The 22021-nt window shown below is 43.9% G+C and overlaps 1 protein-coding gene across 7 annotated transcripts in view; it reads right to left on the bottom strand.

Annotated features, from left to right (window-relative positions):
- The window catches only part of BRD8 (bromodomain containing 8), a 104602-nt gene that overhangs the window by 58354 nt on the left and 24227 nt on the right, over positions 1–22021 (bottom strand). The gene's annotated exons all lie outside the window — the stretch shown is intronic.

The raw sequence follows: 22021 nt of genomic DNA, 5'->3' as shown, positions 1-22021 counted from the left end.
TAGGAGTTTAAACGTTAATCAAGCCAAGAGCATGTTTCCAGTACAGGAGTATGCGATAGGCATCGTCATCATTCCTCTTAAAATAATTTTTTTAAGTGCTGGGAGCAATATTACTGAGATACAGAATATCCTTGTGTGTGTTGGTCCCTGTAAAGTCAAGCCAAAGCCATCATGTTACTCGGTATTTTTCATATTGGTCAGACCATTCAAGGTAATGTTACTCTAACATTTTAGTATGACCATGCAATCAGGGCTGCCAAGAGGAATTCAGGGCCCCGGTACAACAAATTCATGGGGCCCCCCTCATAGTTGAGTATGGTAAAAAAAAAAAATCGGGTGTGTGGTCATGCATTTTGGGGCGTGGCAAATGTGCCATTGGGGCGTGGCTAACACATCAAAATCACTAGGCTCTCAATTCGCCCGAGCATCACATATGTCCAAGCACTCCTGACTTTCAGGACATCTAGCACCAAAGTGTAGTATAGAAAAAATGCAGTGTGCACACAAAGAGTTCAGTCTTGGCCTCCACCTTACATTGGGCAAACACTCAAAAAAAATTGACATTGTCCCTACTGGAATCACAACATTTCACATACTGTCCTGCTCTCTCCTACCTGTTCTTCTCACTTTCACCACCTGTTGCTGCATGTTTCTTTAGTTGCAACTTGTCTGGATCCTGGAATGCTGGGGGCCCTATTTGGGAAAAAATAGCTACATTTAGATAATTCCAAACAACCCTGGCGTTAAATCAATACCATCCACGATTAATAATTAGGCCTTCCTCCAGCTCCAATATTACAATAATGTGCCCCTTAATCATCGCCATGCCTTATGATCACACTGCGCCCTCCATGCTGCTTTTGCCCCCTTCATCTGGCTCCCCTTCATCACACTATACTATGCTGCTCCCCCCTTTTTCAATCCCACTGTGCCATGACTCCCCCCTTTTTTAACCCCACTGTGCCATGCTGCCCACCATTTTTTAACCCCACTGTGCCATGCTGACCCGTTTTTTAACCCCACTGTGCCATGCAGCCCTGTTTTTAACCCCTCTGTCATGCTGCCCCCCCCCCCCCCCCCGTTTTTAACCCCTCTATGCCCCCCTCGCTTTTTAACCCCTCTGTCATGCTGCTTCCCCGTTTTTTAACCCCCCTGCTCCCCCCCCTCGTTTCCTCCCTTCACTTACCTTTTCTCCTTTCTTGGTCTTCTCTGCTGCTCTGTGCTCCATTGCTCCAGACTGACTGAATGCTGGGCATGACATGATGACATCACACCCGGCATTCAGACAGTCTGAATGGAGCACAGAGCAGCAGAGAGGAGGGATGCCGGCTCCGCGATCAGGTGAGTATGTTTGTTTGTTTTTTAAACTAGCCTGCTCCCCCCCCCCCCACCGCCCAAAAAAAAAAAAAAAAAAAAAGAACGTTTTGACGTTTTACCGTGCGATTGCGATCAGTACACCATGTGTTACGTGTCATGGCGCAATCGCACGATAAAGCATGCACACATACCCTCACACTTTCACCTTCATTTATATATATATTTCATATTTATAATAGCTCCATTCCACAGTCGTTCATGAGCAGATGTTATTTGGTTTATAGTTATATATTATTAGGTTATATGTACACTTTAGTGATATTTTAAGTTCAGGTCACCGGAAGCATGTCATGTTTGGTATCATTATAATCTCCTATTTATCCGCAGTTGTCCGGTTCATTTGCCGAAAGGATCGTACATTGCGTGCGCTAGTTATCGATGATAGGAAATTAATGATTAGAATGATATTGTCAGTGTAATGCTGATAGACCAGTTTGAACCAGTTCTTGGCGGGACAACTAAATATGCATCATCTGAAGAGCAGACCCCCACCCTTGGAGGGGGTTGTTTGAACTGGCCAATGACCTGCATTGCACTGGACCCTCCTGAAGCCTGAACCAATGGAAGCAAGCCAACTCATCTGTATTGTTTTCACTGTATCACTAAGTGTTTATATACAGCTCCCTGGAACCAGCTAAACAGTCACTCTGACCACAGTCTTCTTTATTGAAGGACTGTCTCGCTGGATCCAGCAGAGTATGCATATATGTATCATGTATCGGCTGTACTTTACTAATTTATTGAACTGCTAAACTTTTGCTTTTGCTAAATAAATTGCTTGTGCTTTGGAACCACACAAATCGCTTAGACAATGCTTATTGGAAAACGATGACGTTACTTTAATAGTATCCACTAGAAATACCTAGCCTGAGTTCTACAGTACAGCAAAACTTGGAAGAGATGACCTTTTCAGCTGTAATAAATACCACCTCTACTTTAATTCATGTAGAAGATTCCTTACAGCACTGCTGACCACTGAGAGATAATTTACACTTTGAAATTGTCTCTTCTCTTGGTTTGGGAATAATGGCAATATTAGCAGAAAACGCTTGTGGGTCCAGTGGGGAAGAGTCAGAATTAACTAGAGATATTCACTGACCCCCGTATTTTGGTTTTGGATCTGTATTGAGTTTGTGTTTTGGTAAAACCGCCCTCGCGTGTTTTGGTTTTCTATATTTTTTAGAAAAATTGCTAATATGCTAAAATCACATAATTTTGCTCTTTTTTTGCTCCTACATTATTAACCTCAATAACACAAATTTCCAGTCAATTTGACCACCTTCCAGATCACAATATTATTTTCATACGCTTTCAGACAAAGACTGCAGCGAGCTAGCTGGATGCTAAGCGACAGAGCAACGACACAAACACACAGCAGTTCATAGCAGATCTAGGAAACATTGCCACAAAGCAGTGGTAGAAAAGAAAAGTGTTGCAAGATAGAACTGTCCTTGGGCCCTCCCACCCACCCTTACGTAAGATATTGAAAAGGACATGTACAGTTTAACAAACCAAGCACTCCAGCGATAAAGAGTGCCACTTTTGTGGCTGAAGTGCTTGGTTGTTTGGGCCCCCACAAAACAAGCTACCAATAGCTTAACTGCCTTAAGCCCAACAATGCTGTCAATGAACTCTACATTATTAAACCATGTCTGCTCGTGCTGCATCTTTAATCTCCTTTTCCTATGTGGATACCTCCCTCTCATCCCTGAACTGCCAAACTAATGTAGACACAGGAACGGATATTACAACTGGAGTGGCTTTACATCATCAGACAGACTGTGACACAGCACATGTGGGCAGCATGGAATCCGTCATGTTGGAAAATGCTGCATTGAACAGAGATTTAAAATACTATATATAGATGCAGATGAGAAGACCGTACTTAAGTTAAAACGTGACCCACCGGATGAGAGCACAGATTTAAGAGAGCTTGTACATGAGAGATACACTGCGTTTTAGAAGAATTATACAGAGGAGGCCCTGAGGCAGGGCGATAAAAAATATGTCCAGTTTAAAGAACAGCTAAGAGACCTGAGAAAACAAATGGGTGTGTCATTGACCCCTGCAGACGAAGCTTTGGAAGATGAAGACGAGGACATCGTCGTCACCCAGAGCACTGCGAATTTCACTTGTCCTATAACACAGCTGGAGATGGTGAAATCAGTGAAAAACAAAAGTATGTGGTCACACGTACGAGAGAAGCAATTGAAAGGATGATTGAAAACAAGCTTCAGAAGGGTAAATCAGCCAGGTGTCCAAAAATTGGCTGTGATTACTCTGACATTAGTATATTAGATCTTGTTCCAGACAATGCACTAAAAAGAGCCATTGACATTCACAGCAAAAAGCAAGGTCATCACTGAGCTTCGAATCGGCCCCTATCCCCAAAAAATTAAACTATAGATAGGTACCTGACGTAAAGTGCAGATTACAAACACTTTGCACAAAACTGATGAAACGGCAGCAAAGTGGAAGGTTTGAATAATACATATACATGTCTATTTACACATCCATGCTTACATTTCTTCTGCAAGTAACTTTGTTCTTTGTTAATAAAACTGTAACGATACTGGTGGTATTATCTAAAGCCCAGTAGCTGAGGAGATATCCAGCGAGTAGTCAGACGTTTGCCAGTTCGGTACACAAGAGGGTAGTCAAACGTTTGCCGGGTCGGTACACAAGCAGGTAGCCATGGATGCCAGGAAGTGTAGCAAATAGCAGGAGCTGAACAAACAGAATACTCAAGCACATGTCTGATCCAGGAAGTACCTATTATAGGCCCAAACAGGAAACAGGATCCAAGATGGTTTCTCCTTGATGCCATTCTGGCCATCTTGGATAAGGGCAAATCTAAGGGCAAATTACAAATACAGAGACCTCTAGTGGTCAGAGGTGCAAATATCAGAGTAAATCCTTACAAAAACAGTTGTATTTATACTGTTAAAAAAAATAAATAATAATCCACCACAATTCTTTGGATGTTGATAGTAGGATCAGGTGGCGTTATGGCTGTGGTGTCACGAATTTTGGTCAATTCTTTTAGAGTAGACCAGATGTCAAAATGTTGTGCTGAGTCATCTGCATCATCAATTGGTGTCTTGGGAAAGATAAGTTTGCAAAGCACACGACATTCTATAGCACATCTAAGTAACATTGGCACACAGCACTAGCTGAAAGAAAAAGTGGTGCAAGATGGAATGATCCTTGGGCCCTCCTATCCACCCTTATGTTGGATCTTAAAAAGGACATGCACACTTTAACAAACCAAGCACTTCAACGACAAGGAGTGCCACTTTTGTGGCTGAAGTGCTTGGTTTGTTTGGGCCCCCACAAAACAAGCTAACAATGGGTTTAAGGTACCTAAGCTAACAGTGCTGTTAATGAACTCTAGTATGGCAAAATGTTGTTGTCATCATCCTTAGCATCATCCTCATACATAATTAATTCAACCCTACTGGAATCCGCCATTACAGAAGTATCTGTACTTTGATGTAATTGGCGCTAAAGCCCTTCCTTGTGGAAATTGTAGTTCCTTTTTATGAACATTATCTTTTCCACATTTAGTAGGATCAGGTGGCGTTACGGCAGAGGTGTCACGGTTTTTGGTCAATTCATTTAGACCAGATGTCAAAATGTTGTGCTGAGTCATCTGCATCATCCCTGGGTCTCTTGGGAAAGTTAGAAACTGAAGGAAGAGACGCCATCTTGTCACGTAACACTTGAGCTGTCATCTTGCTCACCAGGAGCTCCTTGCATCTCTTGAGATCTGGGTCAGTTAAGAGAAGACATAGCTCTTAAACCTAGGATCAAGCACAGTCGCCAAAATGTAGTGATCCGATTTCAAGATTTTGATAACTCTTGGTACTGGCGAATAAAGTACTTGATCTACAAGTTTGACATACTTAGTGTAATTGCTTTGTTTCATTCTTTCTTTCAGTTTCTCAAGCTGCTTTTTAAGGGAATCTAATTAAGGGAATCACTTTGCTCAAGCTAGCAGTATCTGAACTCACTTCACAATTGACTACTTTGAATGGTTTCAGCCCCTTGGACAACACGGAAATTATTCTTCACTGCACTTGAGTAAAAGACATTCCCCCTCCTTTCCCAATATCATGGCTTGGGGAGTAAGCGTGTATGGCTTTTCGCTGTTCCACCATCATCAGAAGCATATACATAGGATGGAATTCCACCTTGCTACCACCTCTTGCTTCAGTTGGTGGCAGGGCAAATTAAATTGTTCTTGTAGCTGCTGCAATCTCCTACATGTTGTTGCCAATTGCTGGAAATGTCTAGATATTTTACGGGCCACAGACAACATCTCCAGCACGTCCCTTTCCTTTTCAAAAGGCTCTGCACCACCACGTTTATTGTGTGAGCAAAACAGGGAATGTGATGGAATTCACCCAGCTGTAATGCTCTCACAATATTGGTGGTGTTATCATAAATTACATATCCTGAGGAGAGTCCAAGTGGGATAAGCCATGTTGCAATGACATCCCTTAGTTTTTATAACAGATTGTCAGCTGTATGACTCTTAATGAAGCCGGTGATACACAGAGTAGCCTGCCTATGCAAAATGTGACATAGTTGGGTACATGTTGCTGCTGTTTCTGCTGAAGGCAAATCACCAACCCAGTGGGCTGTCACAGTCATATAATCTTTAGTTTGCCCAGTTCCACTTGTCCACATATCTGTGGTTAAGTGTACAGTGGGCAGAATGTCATTTTGTAGCCCAATGATTAAATTTTTACAAACCTTCTGGTAGAGAGGATGAATAGCTTTTCTAGTAAAATGGTGTCCTGATGGAATTTGGTAAATGGGACACAAGACCTCAATTAACTGTCTAAAACCAACTGCATTAATAGTGGATATTGGATGCAGATCTAATACTAGCATAGTCGCCATGGCATCTGTGATCTGCTTTGGAACTGGGTGACAGCTTTCATACTTGTTTCCTTTTGCAAAGGATTATTTAACAGTCAATTGTTGTAAACTACTCGTAGGACTTCTTCTTGGTCTGCTTCTGGGATGAAGATCCACTCTCAGCAGCAGCAGTGGGACTAACACTTAAGAATTAATCTGAGGAATCCTGGATAGGGGAGGAGTCATCTAGCCTTAGAAACTTGGATGCAGGACTAACTCTGATCGCTATTGAGGATATTGATGAGAAAAGTGTTGTGGGTGTAGATTGCAGGTGCCGGGATGTAGCTGATGCTGAACTGCTGGTTATTTTATTAGCATAAGTTTCATATTTTCGCAACAGCTTGCTGTGACAAAACGAGTATGATATGTGAATTATAGCAAATACTTTGTATAGCCCTTCTTTTGTTTCCCCAGCTCATCAGACTACAACTGCATTGTCCAATTACATGTGGTTAAGGGGACATTGTAATTCAATTTAAATATGTATATTTTGTATTATATATTGATGACTTGAAGTAATGTTATTCATTGTCCTTAAACTGAAGCCAGGAGGGTTATGGGTAAAGATCAGGTGGTGTCTAGGATACAGGTGAGAGGGCTTGAGCTGCATTCATTCTCCCCCCTCCTTCCTCTACAGGAAGCATGGAACAGCTGGGGACCCTGTGACATCACAAAGTAGTGTAAGGGGTTAATTTTAGGAGGGGCTCACTGCTACCTTATCCTTGGAAGTAGGGGAAGCCAATTAAGCATCAATTGTTCTCCTTAGGACTAGTCCAGACGTTCTGTCTGCATCCCAGCAGGGGGCTTCTGTGAAAGGACATCTCATCTCCACTGCCCTGTCCAAACCCCCTAGTCCTGCACTGGCCAATGGGGAAGTAGAATAGATGCAGGGGTTTGTCCAGGGAGGGGAAAGACTGTGGAAATTAGACCTGTGATATATAAGGAACAACTCCAGGGGGGAGGGGTGCTCATGCTTGGATTTCATTCAGGAAGGTGCAAGATGGAGTTTTGAATTGTCGTTTTCTAACTCAAGTCTATATATGCAGCTGAGAGGGATCCATGGGTCATGAAGTCTGGACAGCAGGTGACTATATCTCCTTAAGTTATTGGGGTAAGGGACAGATGATGTGGTAAATCAGCCTGGCATTTATTTACTGTGTGTACATAATATTGTAGTGTGATTTGTATGACAATAAATATACTGTTGTATGTTTATAACTGCATTTTGCCTGAGTGACCATACGAATCCTAGAAGGTACTGGGTAGCACTGGGCCAGATAAACCCGGTATCTTCACATTTTTGGTGGCAGCAGTGGGATCACTCAGTCCCAGGTCTTCTCTGGGTAGAGCTGCAGGGGAACTGTATCGTGATACATTCCAGGGCTCTGCAAAGCAGTTAGCACTAGAAACCAGTTACCACATTATCCTGAACTTACTCCTAAAGGCTTTAAGGTAGAAAGTGTCACGAAAAGCGCTGTGGGCTTTAGGCGAGGGAAGATGCCGCCTAAGTGCCGATTTGATAAGGGGAAGCGCACCCCGCCAGAGGAGAGCGGAAGATGGAACCGTGTCTCAAAGAGAGGAAATCACAGTGAGGTGATCCCTGGAAGTAAAATGGGTGTGAGCTCTAGGAACAAGAGAGCAGATCACAGCCCAGTGTTGAAAAAGTTCCCAAAGGAAGGGATGAAGCAGACCAGTACAACCAGGAGAAAGGTGTACTGGGATGAAGGACTGTGGGAGTGTCTGCAGGATGGGGATATGGATGTGTTGCACCACCCCACCACAATGCAGCACATTTTGGATTATTGGGATGAGGAGTGCCCAAAGATTATTATGTGGGAAGGAGCCAGTCTACAGGAGAAATTGGAGAACCTGTTGGATGTGTTCCTAATGTTGAAAGAGGAGGCAAGTGCCTGTAATTTTCAGGATGAACCAGCATGGGATGATTTTACACATGAAGTTATTTGTACTATGCAGAATCTGGCCAAGGGAGAATCCAGATACAACAATAATCAGCAGTACAAACAAGACGTAAATGGACTATTACAGCACAGGGACATGCCTGATGAATCCCCTGCAAATGTATTAATAGAATCTGTCCCATTAGCAGATTCTACAGATCCACTAGAGACAATGAGTATGGAGGAGCTGATAGTGGAATGCCAGATCCGGGGTGTACCTTACCTGTACAGCACACACATGGATATCCTGAAACGTTTGTTAAAAGATCAGGAGAATCCCATCAATGCCTTTAGTGTTTATAGAAAATGGATGCTCACTTTAGGTCCCCACATACCTCTCTGGGAACAAATGCAATGTCTGCAACAGAGTTTTGAAGAAGCAGAGGATGAGGTATGGCGGCAAGGATTTACGGACACTGAAATGTGGCAGGATCAGTGTTATCGAGTGAATACTGAAAAATGCCAATTGGAATATCTTTTATCACACTCTAAAAAGATGGCTGCTCAGTCTGTTAATCAGGGGGAGGTCCATCCCAGTGGATTAAATACAGTTGCCCAAGCTACTATCTTGGGGGAGACTGGAGAAGAACTGCTTGGTGAGGATGTTGTACCTCTGACTACTCAGAAAGGATTAGGAGAAATTCTCCCATTTGGTGACTTGGATGGAAAAGAGCTACCAAGTAAGTACCATGTAGTAGCATCTTCTGATAATTTGCCAGTGTTATTGGAACCTGAGACTGTGTCTGAGTTAGAACAGAATTACAGAAAAGACCAGTTATCCATCCCTGTTGTGCCTGAAAAGAATTTGTTTAATGAAGTAACGCAGGATACCGCATGTGTGCTCTCCGGGGCAAGTGATGTACAGCTTTACCCAATTGTGACAGAAGAGAATCATAAACTTGCGCAACATATGATCTCAGCAGAAATCATGTTTACAGACTGTAGGACAGAATTAATGGGAGAGGATAAAGGAATTGTCATGTCAGAGGCCACTACCATGGGGCCCTGGGAAAATTACACTTATGCCTTCCCCTATGCAGAATTGGCAGATGAGGAGATGTTGACTGAGTGGGTGTCTGAGAGGGCACCAGTACAGCAAGATTCACCAGCCCCACCAGCTTTGATGCATCGCACTCCAGCTCCAAATCTGGGAATCCAGGACCCAATACCAGAGGCCTGCACTGGACCATCCACTTTGCTTTGCTGCCAGGAGGACAAGTCTGTGTCCAATGAGGATTCACACTACCCCGATGCGCCAGAGGCGAGGGAAGTAGTGCAACAGTTGGATGTGGTAGCAGGGGAGGGGAGATGCACACAAACATACTTACAGGGGCACCCACATGTGGTTTGGGAGGGGGACAGAGGATTCCCCATAAGCAAAGAATTAATGGAGCCCCCACGCTTGCCTGCCACTGGGCAGTTGTCCCTTGAGTGTTTGGGGGAGGGGGGATTGGATCTTTGCCAGAAACAAACGGACAAGGTGCCAGAAAGTTTTCCTGCCACTTGGCAGTTTTCCCTCGGATATGTGGGGGAGGGGAGCATGGTCTCCAGAAACAGAGGACAGGCCAAGGGACTATTTGCAGTTGGGCAATTAAGGGTGGATAAGGCACCCAAGGGATGTTGGACTACAATTGTAATACAATGGATGTATGCACCGGAGTGCCCCAGTTTTATTGTTGTCTCATTTTATGACACAGGGCAGCATAAACCCCCACTCCAGCTGGGTGGGATGATATCCCTGCAGCCATGGGACCCTGGTGGGAGATTGAGAAACAGTGTACTGCTGTCTACCTTGCCATCAGACCCAGGAGAAACCACAGCAGGCCAGAAACTTTGGACTTGGAAGAAATGATTACTTGGGGCTAGGGAGCCACTGGGAAACAAGGGCTAAAAAAGTAGGGGAGGAATGTGACAAAACGAGTATGATATGTGAATTATAGCAAATACTTTGTATAGCCCTTCTTTTGTTTCCCCAGCTCATCAGACTACAACTGCATTGTCCAATTACATGTGGTTAAGGGGACATTGTAATTCAATTTAAATATGTATATTTTGTATTATATATTGATGACTTGAAGTAATGTTATTCATTGTCCTTAAACTGAAGCCAGGAGGGTTATGGGTAAAGATCAGGTGGTGTCTAGGATACAGGTGAGAGGGCTTGAGCTGCATTCATTCTCCCCCCTCCTTCCTCTACAGGAAGCATGGAACAGCTGGGGACCCTGTGACATCACAAAGTAGTGTAAGGGGTTAATTTTAGGAGGGGCTCACTGCTACCTTATCCTTGGAAGTAGGGGAAGCCAATTAAGCATCAATTGTTCTCCTTAGGACTAGTCCAGACGTTCTGTCTGCATCCCAGCAGGGGGCTTCTGTGAAAGGACATCTCATCTCCACTGCCCTGTCCAAACCCCCTAGTCCTGCACTGGCCAATGGGGAAGTAGAATAGATGCAGGGGTTTGTCCAGGGAGGGGAAAGACTGTGGAAATTAGACCTGTGATATATAAGGAACAACTCCAGGGGGGAGGGGTGCTCATGCTTGGATTTCATTCAGGAAGGTGCAAGATGGAGTTTTGAATTGTCGTTTTCTAACTCAAGTCTATATATGCAGCTGAGAGGGATCCATGGGTCATGAAGTCTGGACAGCAGGTGACTATATCTCCTTAAGTTATTGGGGTAAGGGACAGATGATGTGGTAAATCAGCCTGGCATTTATTTACTGTGTGTACATAATATTGTAGTGTGATTTGTATGACAATAAATATACTGTTGTATGTTTATAACTGCATTTTGCCTGAGTGACCATACGAATCCTAGAAGGTACTGGGTAGCACTGGGCCAGATAAACCCGGTATCTTCACACTTGCCATGAACTCACTTCAAATGATGTAACATGGATGAGGTTCCTAGATGGTTAAGGTCTCTGCCTCTACTGACTGTGGCTTTACAAACACTACAAATGGCTAGACAACTGTTGTCAGGATTGGGCAAAATAATACCACATATAAGAGCTGGATTTTTTTACACACACTGTATATATACATGTATGTTTTCATATTGCAGAAATATGTACATGCATATTGGATGAATGGCCATACTGCAACTATGAACATTGGATACACTACCAAGTTGCACGCAACCAAACCCAGCCTGTTACTCTTCAACAAAGAGAAATGAATGCTACCGATACAAATACAATTCTCTTCTTGACCCTCTCCAATCTGGTTTCTGTCTCCTCCACTCCACTGAAACCGCCCTTGCCAAAGTAATCAATGATCTCCTCTCTGCTAAATCCAGGCTCATCCTCCTGGACCTCTCCGTGGCCTCTGACACTGTGGACAACCCCTCCTTCTGCAGACCCTTTCTCTTGGTCTCTCTGGCACAGTCCTCACTTGGTTCACCTCATACCTTGCCAACCGCTCCTTCTGTTTCCACTCCTGACTCATCCTCTCCTCCCACCACCCTTTCTGTTGGGAGTCCCACAGGGCTCTGTTCTCTGCCCTTTTCTTTTTTCACAGTACACTACCTCCCTGGGCAATCTCATCTCTTCCTTTGGTCTCCAGTACCACCTCTAACTGACATTCAGCTCTACATATCTTCTCCTGACCTTTCCGCCCCCCTCCTCTCTCGAGTTTCTGACTGCCTTTCTGAAATCTCCTCCTGGATCTCTTCAAGTTTTCTCAAAATCAACATTGCTAAAACTAAACTCTTTGTTTTCTCTACTTCTAACAACTTGATCTCTCCCTCACCGTTAATATCAACACCATTTCTTCTGTCCCCCAACTCCGCTGCCTGGGTGTCACCCTTGACTCCTCCCTCTCTTTTGCCCCCCACATTCAATCTCTTGCCCAATCCTGTCCTTTACAACTTCATAATATCACCCGCATCCGGCTCTTCCTTTCTGAGGATGCCACCAAAACTATTATCCACAGTCTTATTATTTCCAGTATCGATTATTGTATCCTTCTCCTCACCGGCCTCCCTCACTCACATCTTGCCCCTCTTGGCTCTATTCTCAATGCGGCTGTGAGACTCCGCTTTCTTTCACGCCACTCTTCTCTGTGCCTCCACTCTCTGCCATGCCTTGCACTGGCTCCCTTTCCCCTACAGAATTCTCTTCAAACTCAGCGGCAAACGCAGGATTTTTAAGGGGGGGTTTCCAAATGGTTGAATTCGGAACAAAGCAAAATAAAACATAAAAAATCATTCCTACTACACACTAAAATACTATACATTAAAACAATCTAAACCCTTCATTAAAATGAGTATTGACACTCCGTATTTAAACTAAAATGATACCGCACATCAAAATAGCATTTCTAACGCACATTAAAAAAATGAACAACCACAAAAATAAAGAAAAAACATTGATACCATGACACAAGTTTGGACTATATTACATACATATATGCAAAACATACTAGTAGGTTAATTGGCAGCTACCACATTGACCCTAGTCTGTCTCTCTCTGTTTGTGTGTTGTATGTTAGAGAATTTAGACTGTAAGCTCCAATGGGGCAGGGACTGATGTGAGCTCTCTGTACAGCGCTGCTGATAATGCTATATAAATAGCTGATGATAACCAATATGTTATAGGATCCACTATTTTAGCCTGCTACGTAAAGCTTGAAAAAAATATATACCTTACAGTCACAGTAAGCCAAGTAAGTCTAGTTACTTGTGATTGGCTGCGATTTTCCAATTCATATCTATGGGCAATGCATATTAATGGGCTTTCTGTGGAAACTGAGATGCACAGTTATTCAAATGAGTGGCAAAAGGGAGATTCTGCTCAGCAAAGTAAAAGCATCTAAAATCTTTGGAATTGATGATTTACCTCATGATGGCAATTTGAGCTGGACAAAGTGAAACTTTCACAGATCTCCCCTCTAATCTTGTGAAACTGGGCAAGATTTTACAGTGAGAAAATATGGGAGAAATAGGCAAAGATGACAAAAGTTTTAACTTGTGTGTATCTTGTCTGTGTGCCTCATGTGAGTAGTGCTATCACGTTATTGGTGTGTTTAGAGGGGGTGTTTTTGAGGGTTGGTGTGTGAAATTGTGAGTATTATACAATATTGCTATTTACCGATCTATATATGTATAAGATGTAAATTTGGCCATAGTGATCTCTCACTTTTCACCAGGCCAGCGCGGTAATCCCTGCAGATATGAGAGGGAGGAGCTGCTGCGGCCGCGCATGCGCAGCAGCTCCATTGGGGATTCTGAACTGTACAGCAGCCAGCACCGAGCGGAGGCTTCTCTGACAGCGCTGCGGCTGCTGTACAGGACAGCAGCCGCGGCGCTGTCAAAGAAGCGTCCACGGCGGTGCTGTCGGGGCATTGTTTAGCATGTTAATACATGCTGTTTTGTGCTTGTTTGTTCACAGAGCAGAGGGGTTTCTGGAGAACCAGAAACCCCCCCTGCGTGCGCCCCTGAAACTCCTCACCATAACCTACAAGGCCCTCTCCCGTTCAAGTCCTTTATATCTCTAACCTCCTCTCCATTCACACTCCCACCCGTTCCCTGCGTTCAGCCAATGACTATCGCCTCTCCTCTACATTGATCACCTCATCCCATGCCAGAATTCAAGACATCTCCCATGCTGCCCCCTCCACTGGAAGGACCTCCCTCGCTTCATCCATCTGTCCCCAATCTGAGCACTTTGAAATAGGCTCTCAAAACCCATCTTTTCCTCAAAGCATACCAGCTATCCACCGCCTTCTCCAGCCTTGTTCTCCTCACCTTCCTCTTCCCTGTCTCTTGCACCTGATCCCCTCCACTGTCTCCTCCCTTTAGTATGTAAGCTCCTACGAGCAGGGCCCTCTTTCCTTGTGTCTCAATTCCATTTCTTCTTCTCCGACATCACTGTACTTGCTATGCCTGGAGCTTTTGAAATCTTGGTTCTACGTGTTTTGCTCTGTTGTACCCTGTACTATTTTGGTCTACTGTTTCTTTTTGTATTTGTACAGCTCTACGGAAACCTTGTGGCGCTATATAAATAATGATTAAATACTGATATTCTGTGCATAGATATACCATTTAAAAGTCAGTTTCATTAATTTCACCATAGGGTCCTTAAAATAACAATGTAGCCTACAAGTAAAGGGTAAATGTTTATGAATTTGACAAATCTGGAAATTTTCCTATAATCCTTTGGATATTCAGAATCAATAAGACCAGCAGCCTCTTGTAACAAAGGGAAGGTAATCACAGGGTTAGTTAATAAGAGCAGGTGAGAGACCTGGTTCCTTAATAGTTTGAATCGCTCTGTAATAGCTTCCTTTAATATTTACAGAAAGTGGAATAAAAAGTAGTAGAAAATGTGGTACATTAATGATTCAGTAAAATGATCTAATTTAACTAATGTCTAAGTTTCGAGGGTTAATTAGCATTCTTCATAACATGGTCTTTCCTTGACCAAAAGCATTAGATACAGGATTTAGAATATTGGCTGAAGCATCACTAACACATTTGCCAACCCCTCCCCCACACCCCTTAACAAATAAATGAAAGCACATTTATACTATAAAAAGGGAAGGAAATCTATCACTAAAATGTACCTCAAATTACAAGAGAACAAATGAACAGACATAACTATCCTATAAGGTATATTTAATAGAGGCATCACTAGTGTGCTAATCAACATTGGGGTAAAAGCACATCTAATCAAAAACATGGGTTCATAAAAACAATCAAACTCACTGACCTGATAATATATAAAGAAAAAAAAAAAGAGGCAAAGATGACCCACAACAGATCAATAACACCTGTGTGACTGGATCACTTATAAATAACTTATGGTATAAATTTATGTAAAGGAAATAGCGCAGGGCGCTTATTTATATAATTGCAAATGTACTTATGTTCAATATTGTATTGCACTTTCTTAGTAGGAAATGTATTGACCAGGAAAGGGATTTGCTTTTGTTTGTAAACTTGCTAGAGGAAATGCATTCATGTCAGAGGTATGTTTGATTTCTGAAAAGCATTTGTAAGTCTGTTGTGCAGTCAAGAGGATGTTCTCATTAAGCTAATTAAGTATATTCAATGTGAGTGACCAACACTTCAACGCACAACATAGGTCCGTTACCTGAATCCCGTTCGTGTCAGACAGACAGGAACTCTAAACAATGGAGACAACACATCTGAAGAAATCAGGGTGATGTGGAAGTTAAATTGTGTTAGATGCTAAATTAGAGTATATCCTGAGATCTGAGGGAATATTCTAGGCAGGTTGGAGCCAGCTAGGTCCAAGGGGCCAGCTTACCCGCCCCTTGGCCTTAGCTGGCAGAACTGTATAAAAGGTGAGCTGTTTGAACATGTAATGTATCATTCTGATGTTCCATCTGACCTAACCACTGATACCTTTAATCAGTGGAACTGTCCTTATCAGGACACTTGAGAGAAATAATCACCACTCTTTGCTTCAAGACCCTGCTTGGCAACTTCTTCAATGTTGCTGTAATCCTACTTCGGCAGGAGGGGCGTATTCGGAATAACGAAAGGGGAGGGTGCCAAAAGTAAGCCCAGCCAGTTCCCAGCAACAACAGACAGGGTGGTATAGGCGGTCCAACCTGTCACAAGCTCCATAACTCACAGGCAAGCAGATTAAAATGCTGCAACCTGGAAAACGTATATCCTGTGCAGTAGAACAAAGCTGACAACAAAATCTAACCATAATGCTAACAAAACAAACAAAAAAAAACAACAAATGCACGCCTCACTGCATGGAGAACGCTTTTGTGAAGGAGGTGCTTTTGTCTGTATGACAGGAAAATTAATTCACTATACGAAATGCTGTGAGCAATGGCTAAGAAAAGATTTTTATGCTTACGTTAAATCCATTTCTCTTAGTCCATTGGGGGATAGAGTAGGGGCCAGGGCGATCTGCCACTTTAAAACTTCAGTTTACCAAGCCCTAGCTATTCCCTCTCTATACCCCACCTCCTGTTAAGCCAGTTTATGTTTAACCAAGGCAACAGAAACCGAGAAAAAACAAAATTCTCTCAAAAACAAGACAACATGTCAAACAGTAGGAGAAACTAGAGAGTTAAGGGGTGGGCGCCTGATGTCCCCCAATGGACTAAGAGATTTTACATAAGTATATAAATCCTATTTTCTTCTTTAGGGGACATGGGGGACATCCTAAAGCCGCACACGGGAGGAATCGTTCAGAATAAAATGCAAGCAGCACCTTTCTTTCAAAACTTGCATCTGACACAGCTGTTCACTTGAGGCACCATGGCAGGCCGCCCAGGAAGCACTCACAGACTTTATAGAGTGCACCCGAAGACTATCTGGAACAGACTGCCCAGCCCCACTATAAACCTGATGGATTACAGCCGTAATCCACCTTGCAATAGTCAATTTAGAAGCTGGACAGCCTCTCTTCTGTGCAGCATAGAGAATCAAAGCTTTGCCCTCCGAAGACCTAGACGAAGTCAGGGAAGGAATGACAATGTCTTGATTCAAATGAAATCTAGACACCACTTTAGGGAGGAAAGAATGCTTTGTTCGAAGATCTGCCCTGTCCTCATGGAAGACAATAAAAGGAGACTTGCAAGATAAAGACGCAGGCTCTGAAACTTTTCTTGCCATAGATATGGCCAAAATGAAGACCATCTACCAGGTCAGAAATTTGAATCCCACCGTATTCAAGGGTTCAAAAGGCGGATGCTGTAAAGCATTCAACACCAAATTTAAATCCCATGGTGCTACCGTAGGCCATGCTGTTAAAGCCAGAAGTTCCAAACCTAGATGACAAAGGGTCCTTGAGTTAATAAGTCTGGGCGTAGCTACAGATGCCACCATGACACCCTCTCGCTTTACCTTTTTTTTTTTTAACACCCATGAAAGCATGACTACCGGTTGGAAACAGTACACCAAGAGTTACCTCCAAGAACAGACATGACGTCTACTGAAACAGCCAGAGGATCTCTTGCACGGGAGCAGAAGAAATGGACCTTGTGGTTCAATCAATCATGTCGACATCCAGCTTGTGGTTAAATGAGGTATTAATATCACCCTAACCAGCCTGTCCCTCGTTTCTCACAAAATGTGGATTATAACATGTACTTTTTATAGCCCTAGCTTTTGTTCCCCAGCACAGAGTACAACTGCAGTGTCTAATTACATGTGGATAAGGAGACATTGTAGCTCATTGTAAATATGTATACTGTATATTGATGATGTGGCAGTGAGGTTGTTATTCATTGTCCTTAAAGTGAAGCCAGGTGGTTTATGGGTAGCGATCAGGATGCAAGATACTGGTGAGGGGGGAGGCTAATTCGTATCCATTGTTCTCACAAGACTACTCCAGACAGTTGGTCTACAATCTGGGAGGGGAGTTTCTATGGAAGTACAAACTCATCTCAACTCCCCTCTCCAACCACCATAGTCCAGGTCTCACCAATGATTAACAAAGAGAGGCCCAGGGGTTCCCCAGAAAGATTTAGAGTTGCCGTTCTCGACCAGTGAGATCCACGAGTCGTCAAGTCGGTACAGCAACGTGACTAACTCCTTAAGCTAATGGGGTAAGCGACAGATAATGGGGTAAACCTGCCTAGCATTTATTTACTGTGTGTATATAATAATTTAGTGATTGATTAAGTTACAATAACTGTATTGTTTTACTTTCTAACTACATTTGCCTGAGTGATTAATAAAAACCTTAGAAGGTACTGGGTAGGCTTCCCTGGCTTAGGAAGACAAACCCATGGGTGGGTGGCCAGCCAGAGTGTGTAGAATTGGGCCAGAAAACCCGGTATCTTCACATACCTGACCCCACCTGTCCACCGACTGGCAAAACACCTCCGGATAGAGGGACCATTCGCCCGGATGCAGAGTCTGTCTGCTTAGGAAATTGGATTCCCAATTTTTTATTCCGGGAATAAAGAGGACTTTGGCCCACAGAAAGATTTTGTGCATCTCTCATGGTCAAGTGACTCTTGGTGCCACGCTGGTGATTGAGGTATGTCACCGCTGTGGCACTGTCCGACTGAATCTTCACCACCCTTTCCTGCAGCAAATGTTGCGCGCTTATTAGAGCATAGAACACCGCTTTCAATACACGGATTTGAATCTTGGACTCCTTTAGAGTCCAAAGACCCTTAAAGTGAGCGTAAAGACAGACACCCCCCAACCCCGAAGACTGGCTCCGTTGTGATCAATGTCCCATCCCAGATGGTGAATGGACGACCCCTGCAGAGAATTTGTTTCTGCAACCACCAAAGAAGCGACTGAAGCACATGCGGAGACAGGTGAAATATCTGAGCCTGAAATTGTAAGTGCTCTGACCGAACCGCAAACCTCAAGAGGGTCTGATGACCCTCCCAGATGGGAACATGGAGATGGCTCTAGACATCAAGGATGACTACAGCCACCATGAACTCTCCCTGTTCCATGTCGTGGATGACTGACTGACCGCAAAGACTCCATCTTGAACCTGGGCACTCCGACCTTGGTGTTCAATAATTTTTTATTTTTTTTAGCTATTTATTTTGAAAAATAGCACTGATATACAGATAGGAAACGGTAATTAGTACATTGCAAAAGAAAAAAAAAACATAGGTAGATGACAATGCAAAGGGAAACATTCGAATAGCAACCATCAAGAACAACAGATTGTCATAGGACAAACAAACGAGGAACATTTGTTGCACTAATTGTTCAAAATTCTATAACATTTTCTAAGAATATGAGGTGGGAGGGGGAGGGGAGACACTGGTCGTTGCCAAAGGAGAAAAATAAAATGCAGAGGAAAATACTTCCCAAACACTCGGGATGGGGGGACACAACTCCAAGGATCAGACAGCATATGAGCTGCTCACCAATGGGGACCAGGGGGGGTTCACTTAAAGGGAAAGAGCTGAAGGCGTTAAGGGGTTAAAAATAAACCCAAGAAGCCCAAATCTGGTGGAATTTATCATCCTTATTGTTTAAAAGGTGTGTAATCTGTTCCATCTGGGCAATTAACCAAGGAGCGTAGGGCCGTCATAGTGGGGGGGTTCAGTTTGTTTCCATGACTTGCCCACTAAGCATCGCGCTGCAGCAAGGATGTGGGAGGCTAATTTCAAGGAATGTCTGTCATTGTTGGTCAGGGGATAGCAGAGATGAAAGGACCATTGGTCTTTCCAAACGGGACACGGAAGGAGGGAGGAGAGGAGGGTCCTAATTCGATCCCAAAAGGAGGATATTTTAGGGCAGGTCCACCAAATATGTAGAAAAGATCCCATCTGGCCACAACCCCGCCAGCATAATGGAGAGCTAGAGAGAAACATTTTAGTAAGTTTGTCAGGGGTAAAGTACCATCGATAGTATATTTTATATGCGTTTTCCTTGATCAAGGTGGAGATAAATTATAAAAGAACAGGTTACCACCAGCTCTTCCAATAATCCTCCTCGGGCAGGGGGACCCAGGTCCCTCTCGTGTCTCCCGCCGGGAGGCAAAAGTGCGTCGAGGATTAAGCTTTAGATATAGGAAATTATGCCTCTACTCACGGGAGAGGAGAGACATAAGGTTTCAAAGGGGGAAATAGGAGTGTGGGAAGGAGCACCCCTGAGGAGAGAGCCTTCAAAGTGCCGCACCTGAAAATACTCGTAGAATTTAGGATGGAGATTTAGATACTTAGAACGCATCATGACAGGAGATAAAGGCAACTTGAAATAAGAGATCTCCAACAAATCAGACACCAGCAGTAGACCAGGCACTATAGAAAGCTGGGGAGAGCCAAGGAAGAAAGGCAGGATTACACCAGAGAGGCAGAATAGGAGGGGAGGAAGGCGGGATATTGAGATGGGGCCGGCAGGTCTCCCAGATCCCACCTGAGAATGATAGGGTGGGGCATCGGCCAGCGAGGGCCGATCTAGCTTGTTTTGAGAGGCCCCGTATGCAGGGAAGAAGCGGAAATTTGAGGTAGGCGGATTCAATGTCAACCCACAACCGTGCCGCCGGAGGGGGGGGGGGGAAGAAGCGTTTGGGCAAAGGAGGCTACAAGCTGGCTCAAATGGGCAGCCCAATAGTAAATCTTCAAATAAGAGAAGCCGCTACCACCACATTTGGTGGGCCTCTATAGGAGAGCCAGCTTGATCCTGGGAGACCAGCTGTTCCAGACAAACCTAGAAAGACATTTTTGGATAGAGGAAAGTTCCGAAAGGGGAACTCTAACAGGAAGGGTCTGAAAATAGTAAAGGAGCTTAGGAAGGAGATTCATCTCGACAGAAATGATCCTCCACAGCCACATGATAATCAATTAACGCCAGGAGAAGAGTTCAGACTTGAGGTTTGCAAAAAGGCCCAGGTAATTCTCCCGGTAAAGGGAGTCATAGGAGTCGGTGATAAAAACTCCTAGATATTTAGTTTTTTTTCTTTGCCACCGGAAGGTAAAGCGGGAGGTGAGGGCTAGCACTTACCGGCTGGAGATATTAAGCAGAAGGTCTTCTGATTTAGCAATGTTAATCCTATAACCAGAAAGGCGCCCGTAATGGTGTAAAATGTTAAAGAGTCCGGGGAGCGACTTTCCTGGCTGTTGAAGATTAAGCTCTCTCTCTTCACGGATGATGTCCTTTTGCCACTCCAAGTACCCCGTCCGCACACCCCGTATATCAGGACAGGCTCGGATGGAAGCCGCAAGAGTCTCTATAACGAGGGCAAAGACAGGTACTGTTGGTGATGGCAATAAGGTCAGAAGGAGAACTGTTGATCATGACTCTCGCAGAGGGTCGAGAATACTGGGCTTGGATACCAGTAAGGAGGTTACCAGAAATTCCAAACACCGACAAGGTTCGGGACATAAAGCTCCAGGAGATCCTGCCAAAAGCCTTCTCGGTGTCGAGAGAGAATAATGGCCGGAGCCTTCCTGGTATTAGCGACATGAATCAGCTCAACGGTCCTCCTGGTATTATCTCTGGCCTGACGGCCCGGAATGAAGCCAACCTGGTCATAATGGACAAGGGACGGAAGGACCGAATTTAATCTATTAGCCAAAATCTTTGCATATAATTTAACGTCTGTATTAAGCATGTAGATAGGGCAGTAACTAGCGCAGTCGTAAACATCTTTACCCTCTTTATAAATAATGGAGATCCGAGCTTCCAAGGAATCCCTGGACCAAGAACCTCCAGCCAGGATTAGGTTGAAGAGAGTGGGCAAGCAGGGAACCAGGAGCCCAGCAAATCTCTTGTAATAGACACCCGTGAAGCCGTCAGTCCTCAGAGCCTCACCTGATTTCTGGGACTTTACAACCTCTCTCCTGGTAATCTCTGCCCCCAGTAGAGCATTAGCCTGTGGGGAGAGTTTCGGAAGCTTAGCAGAGGAAAGAAAAGAACCAATCAACTGCGAGTGTTGTTGGGAGACTAAGGGATCTGAAGGTTGAGGAAGGTTATAAACTTTAGTATAGCAGGATTGAAAGGCAGAACGTATCCACTGGCGGTCATAATGTAAAACTTCATCGGAGTCCCTACCAGCAAGGAGATTCCGGGCCGCTATCATGGCTCTAAGTTTGATAACCAACAGTCTATCGGCCTTGTCACACTTCTCATAAAAGTGCTGATTGAGCCACTTCAGCTTATTGGCAACCTGGTGGGATAATAAAAGATTCAGTTCACCCCGAACAAAAGCAATTTCCTAGTGAACAAGAGGGTCAAGATTCGTCTTGAGACGTTGCGCTAAGGCTCTCAACAAGTCCTTCCAACAGTTTTTGCCAGATGGAATCGTTTTGACAGAGATGCTAGAGCAATAATATGGCTCAAAATTACAGCCT

Source organism: Mixophyes fleayi, chromosome 4 (genome assembly GCF_038048845.1).
Source record: "Mixophyes fleayi isolate aMixFle1 chromosome 4, aMixFle1.hap1, whole genome shotgun sequence".
NCBI lineage: Eukaryota > Metazoa > Chordata > Amphibia > Anura > Limnodynastidae > Mixophyes > Mixophyes fleayi.
Note: the sequence above shows the minus strand (reverse complement) of the source record. Positions and strands in the feature narration are given on the sequence as shown.